Here is a 6,719-nt window from a genome sequence, read left to right on the forward strand (position 1 = left end):
AGAAATGCACACCCCAACATCCAGTGTGCATCCAGGATGGGAGTAACTTTCTCTCTGAGGGTGGCTTGATCAAAATGGGGCTCAAGAACAGGTGATATTAGGATAATCCCAACAGGCGGTCCACATAGCAGGTCAATCTTTTAGCCTGTAGCTGAAATGAGTGTGGGGTTAAGGGATGAGACCCCAGACTCTGAGAAAAGCAAGACAATAGCCCACCAAACCGGACTGAATGAGCACAGCAATGAGTTCACGGAGGGAGAAGGGGAGTATCAATCTCCACGGCTGGGTGGGGCTTAGGTTTGATACTGAAATAAGAGATCAGAGCCAGTTTAGCACCAAGAAGACTTGGGGCTGGGTCCTGGAGTTTTGGGAGGAGGCTGTTTAAATGCTTTTAGTCTGAGGACAAGGTCAGTGCTTGCAGGCTGTAGCAAGGATTATCTGGAAGGTGGGAACCATGTAGTTCCAGCCATGTAGGAGCAGATTTGTATAGGTGGGAGGTCAGCAAGGCTGACCGTCCATTCCAAGGATGCTCAGTGGGCATGAGATTGTAATTTCTTGAGAATTGACTTCAGTATATCTGGGGTAGAGCTTGGGCACCTGCCCTTTTTATTCTTTATTTTTGTATGCTTTATGGCGGGGGTCACATTTCATTATTTTTCCATGTGAGTACCCAGTTATTGCAGCACTATTTGTTGAATATTTGTTTGTTTTGCTTATTTGTTCATTTTTTGGGAAGTGCATGGGCCAGGAATCGGACCTGGGACTCCCACATGGCAGGTGAGACCTCTACTACTGAACTACCCTTGCATCCCCTGGGGACCTGTACTTTTTTTTTTTTTTTTTTAAATATTATTTTATTATTTTTTGTTTGTTTGTTTGTTTTTTACATGGGCTGGGGCCGGGAATCGAACCGGGGTCCTCCGGCATGGCAGGCAAGCACTCTTGCCCGCTGAGCCACCACGGCCCGCCCGGGACCTGTACTTTTAAGTAGCTCTACAGGCAATTCTGATGTACATTTCTGTTTGAGAATCACTGCCCTACACCAGCCTCTTCAGTTTCAGCTAAGGAAAGTGAGGTCTAGCAAGAAGTGATTTGCCCAGGTCATACAACTGTTAGTGGCAGAAATGAAACTAAAACTGTAGTTTCTTCATTGCCAGTCCAATGTACCTGAATGTTCACCTTAGCAAGTAGCATCAACAACAGATATAACAATTCTTTAACTGCATTTACAGTTTACAAGTTGCTTCTGGACCTCTGATAGCATCTGATCTTTTTTCTATGCCTCTGATAGCATCTGATCTTCATGACCAGGGATTATTTAGGCCCAGGTGAGTGATAAGCAAATGGAATGAGATAATTTGCTTGCCCAAGACTTATGGCTGGGCTGGGACAGAAATACGTTTCTCCTGCTTCAAGCATCAGATTATAAAGCAAGAGTTTAGGTTTTTCTCCCAGGAGACAGGATCCGACCTTTCCCAACTTGGATTATCTAATGGCTTCCAATCTATTTCCTGTGACTGTCACCAACAAGCCCCTAATGGAGGGTAGCAGTAAGGCTAAAGGAAAGCCCAGTAATTAGTGGCCTGGAGGCATAAGTGATGTTTGGACAACTGGCCAGCTGGCTTGCAGTGCATTTGGCACCTCAGGGGTTCAAGAAATCAGAGCCAAAGCACCAAGCCCATCAAATTCAAGTGTCACCAAGGTCTGAGCTCAGCTGGTCTCTTAGCATTTGCAAAATGTCCTGCCCACACTCTTCCTCGCTCATCCTCCCTTGGTCATTTTCAGGAGCAGATGAGCTGAGGTTACGTGCAGCTGATCCCAGATTTGCCATTTAATTATTTTGGCCTGTAATTAGTGTTTCCTAGTCCTTGCTCCTTGCCAACTCCTGCAGTTAATGTATCATTTCTCTCTCTGCAAAGTCTCCTTTGGGAGCACTCCAAGGCCTGGAATGAAAATTTCTGATACTGAGTAGTCATATCTGCTCAATGTAAGATGATGTCTGATCTGCTCATTGTCCCACCAACCCAAGCTGAACCACTTGGCACCATCCCTGATACCTCTCTTCATCTCACATTCTACAACAAGTCTTGCCAAGTTTCCCTCCAAGATATTTCTTGAATGTGTCTTTTCTCTCCATCTTTGTGTCTTTTAATATACTCAGGGCTCACCATTTTTCATTTGGACTGTTAAATATTTTTTCACTTGATCCTCCTGTTCTGGTCCTGAAATGTCTTTTCTGCAACATAAACAGACTGGTCTTTTTAAACCACCAATCTGGTTAGATTTAAGACTTGAGCTTTATAGTTTGGCATGCAATAGACTATGCAATATGGTCTGCCTATTTTTCACCCTCTCCCCTGCCTGTTTTTATACTCTGTTAATTCAGAATTACTATAATTCCCCACCCAACAAAACACATTCCAGTACACACAGTCATGCTCACACAAACACACACATACACACGTGTATTCTCACACCATCCTTGCTGCTCCATGATCAGGAGGACAGAAGATGAGGCAGGAAAGGGAGCTGACTGCTTTGGGCAAACACCTTAAGAACTGTCATGAGGAAAAGGATAAGGAACTGGTTCCATCTGGCTTTCTTTGGGAGATAGAACTAGAAACAAAAGTCATTTCAATGCAAAGAATAATTCAACAATTGAAGTTGTCTGAGCATGAGCTGTCCTCCCAGGAAATAGAGAGTGTTCTGCCTGGAGAATTCAAGGTCTGGGAGTCAGTGGCCCTCAAATTACATTCTAATTCCATGATTCTATAAATCTTTCATACAAAATCTAGATCAAGTTACATTATTCCCATGAAGACTTTTCTGTTTGGAAAAATCTTGCACCTCTCTGACATTTCACCTCTACTTCCCATACATGCATATATACTCTGACATTTCCCCTCTACTTCCTATAGAAGTTGTCTACCTCCACCATGAATAACTTCTACCAGAGAACTTTACCACGCAGTGCCCCATTCTCAAATTGTTTCACATATCCTGTTTAGCCATGGCCTACACTCATTGAACTATACAAATTTGAGAGGGGGGAGGAGCAGGAAAATAATAAATAATGTTGGAATACAACCTGGCATCCTACTTGGTAAGCAAGACCCCAGAGAAGGCTGCATGTGGCTGAGAGGAGCATCTGCCATTTGCTCACTGTATTTTCTTTCTAATGTGCCTCTCAGAGCTGTAAGTTATTTCAAATACAAGCCACAAGCCAACTACTTCTTCTGACATTACCAAAAAAAAAAAAAAAAAAAAATAGAAATCAGCTCCAGTCCTGGAGGGACAAATAGGATGTTGTATTAAATAAGAGATTTTAAGTCAGTTTCCATCATGGGGGCTTCCTAAGGGAATTTAAAGGGAAATTTTGAGGATGTGTGATTTTCATTCATATGCTGACTTTAGAGGTTATTAAGGTACAATTGCACTGTATAAGATTTATCTACCTATATATGATCTACTTCTAGTGTAGATCACATGATGGGAAAGCATCGAGGCTTCTACTACTCTTTTATTCGTTGTAGCAACCTGGAAAAGCATGATGATGGGTATCCAGCAGCTCAGTAAACAGTTTTCAAATAATTGTTTAGAATACAAATTTCTTGGGTGCTTCAGGATGGTATGGTAGAGGAATACAAGTCTAGCATTGGTATCATAAAAGGAACCCAATTATAGTTCTTTACCAGTTTTTTGACTATTATACAAATGTCTTTCTCTCTCTGAGGTTTTGAGGCTGTCGGTGTCTGTCTCTGCATCTCTCTCTCTCTCTCACTCTCTCTGATAGAGTAAATGCTATTGATTCTTCCTTCTAAAGTGACTATCCTAGGAGTCTCTGATTTTTCTATTCCAGAGGTAGGCAAACTACTTGTTTTTTGTAAAGGGTCAGATATTTTAGGCTTTGTAGGCGCTAAGTCTCTGTTCCAACTATAACATGACCATCATAGTGTCAAAGCAGTCCTAGATAATAAATAAATGAACAGGCCTGGCTCTCTTTCAATAAAACTTCATTTATGAAAACAGTTGGCAAGCTGAATTTGCCTTGTAGTTTTTTGATTCTTGTTCTAGTCAGTTAGTCTCCATTTTATGGGACTTTCTTATTCAGTCTGATGTGAGTCAAGGGACAAAATTTTGTTCTAGTCAGTTGCCTATTGCAAAGAAGGTCTTTCCCAAGAGTGCTTTTTCCTCGTTTGCCAAGGTCAAGGGGCTCCAATTTATCCTTGTGGTGACCCTCTCCTTTGATCATCTCAGAGTTCTGCTTAGGAACCATACAGTAAAAGAAGCCACAGCAGTTGGTCCTTTTCAAGTCTATTAAAGAAATTTAGGTTTCTAAAATTTCCCAAATCACTATGATGAATGGAGAATTTAGTCAATAACTTGTTATTGAGTCTTGTCAGTAACAAGGTATAGGGGTAATATCTGAAAATTTGGACACACTGGCCTCCTAAGTTTGATATCCAAGTTTCTCTGTGATCTAGTTCCAGCTGTTTTGACACATATTCCATAACCACCAAGAACATTGTACAAATTCTATCATTTCTAAGCTCTGTAACTTCAAGCAAACTACTCAACCACTCTGCACCCCAGTTTCCTCAGTCAAATGAAATGATTTGTTCAAAGAGATTTGCACAATACCTGGTATGTAAACATTCGATAACGCTATGTATTAGCACCTCATCCCATGAACAAGACCTATGCTTACTTGCCTCTGGGCTTTAGCTCTTCTTCACATCTGTTTTCCTTCCATTGCTTAAGGTTCAGCTCAAATACTGTCTGGCCAAGAAACATTTCCTGATTCTCCTGGTAGGAAATAATCTTCCCATGCACTACTTTTTCCTTATCTGATATTCCAAGTCTAATTATCTTATGATTATGTCCACTTTGTCATAGTTTGCTGATACCTATGCTATAAATATCATAAGGGGCAAAACATGTCACCAAATAATGTTCCGACCCAAGTGTCTCATAAAGGATCCTTGGTAAGTGTTGGTTAAATTAATGAATGAAGTAACAAAGTCTCAATAGCCAGATTGATTTACTCTGTCACTTGCCATTCTGATCCTTTGGTTTCACATGGACAAGGCTTTACTGTCTGTGTCCAACGGAAGTCTAACAAGATCATTAGTTTTCAGAATATATTGTATATTATAACTGACAGAAATGTGATTCCTGCTCAGGTTTCATTTGAGCATGAGTAGCTGGTTTCTCTTGATGACTGGTAGTATATAAAGTCATTCAATTATACCACACCTAGGCATAGATCAGAGATTTTGAGTTTTCATCTTAGAAAGTAGCAGGAACAAGTTGATTTGAAGCTGGGGGCTCAAAAGAGAATTTTTGAGTTTTGTTAATTAACTCTGCATCCAGCTCTCTCTCAGCCTGCCAGGATGAGGCAAATAGGCTGCAGCTAGTTATTTTACTAGAGAATTCCTGCTGTAATGTTTTCTGTCATTAGTGAAAGAGAAGCCTGTGCATATTAGCCACATATTGAGGCCATACTTTACCCCAATTTAGAATATATATTTATCTCTACTTGATTTTGAATTCATGAAGTTGGGTTTGGTTCTCAGGCCTGACACTTCCAAGTCTGGATGAATCACAGGCTTAAAAATTGAAAAGGGACTCCGAGATGAACAATTCTGATGTCTTATCATCAATTTCCCCAAATATCTCTGAGGGAGGGGTGCGTAACTTCCTCATGAAAGCTTCCAGTGACAGGGAGTTTATTACAGTATGAAGGAGCCTATTTCTTTTTTATTATAATTCCAATTCTTATTGATATGAATAAGAATATCAACTTATATTCTATGGCACTTTACCACCAACAAAGTATTTTCACATTCATACTGTTTTATTTTCACAAGGTTGTTGCAAAGAGAGCTGGGCCCATTGCACCACTTCTACTTCACCAATGAGGAGCACGGGCCTGACTGGCTCCAAGATATGAATCCTTTATGGGGCCTTCTGACTCCATACATGAGATGCAAACTCGAAACCACTGGAAGATATCACTACACAGTCACCACAATGTATTAGCACCTCATCCCATGTACATGACCTATGCTTACTTGCCTCTGGCCTCTTTTTAAGTACACCACAGTGACTGTACTTAAAAAGAGGAATTGCATCTCATATTGGTGAGAATGTGAAGCAACAGAAACTCATAAATGCTTTTTGGAGTTATTAGTACAATTTCTTTGTACAGTAGTTTGGCAATTCCTATTAAATTTGAAGATACTCGCTAATTATTGTTGTTACCAAAGGAAGTGAGTGCACAAGAAATTTGTCCAACAATACGCCTAACAGCATTATATGGAATATCCCCAAACTGGAAACAACCCAAATGTTAGTTAACAATTGAAGAGAAGGGTAAATTATTGTACTTTTATACAATAGAGTAATATATAGCATCATTGCCATCACTAATAAACCAAAAACTGTAGCTATACACAAGATGAATAAATCATAAAAACATAAAATTAGCAAAAGAAGCAAGATGCAAAAATGTATACTGAATAATTTCATTTATATACATTTCAGAAGCAGGCAAATAGAGTAAGGGATATAGACACTGTGGTAATATTACAAAGAAGACAAAGAAGATACTTCCCATAAAAGTCAGGGCAGTAGTAACATTTGAGGGGAAGACCGAAATGAACAGGCGGGTTCTGGGGTTCAAAAGTCTAAGCCACGTTACTTGACCTGGGTAGTGG

This window comes from Tamandua tetradactyla, chromosome 10, assembly GCF_023851605.1.
Source record: "Tamandua tetradactyla isolate mTamTet1 chromosome 10, mTamTet1.pri, whole genome shotgun sequence".
NCBI lineage: Eukaryota > Metazoa > Chordata > Mammalia > Pilosa > Myrmecophagidae > Tamandua > Tamandua tetradactyla.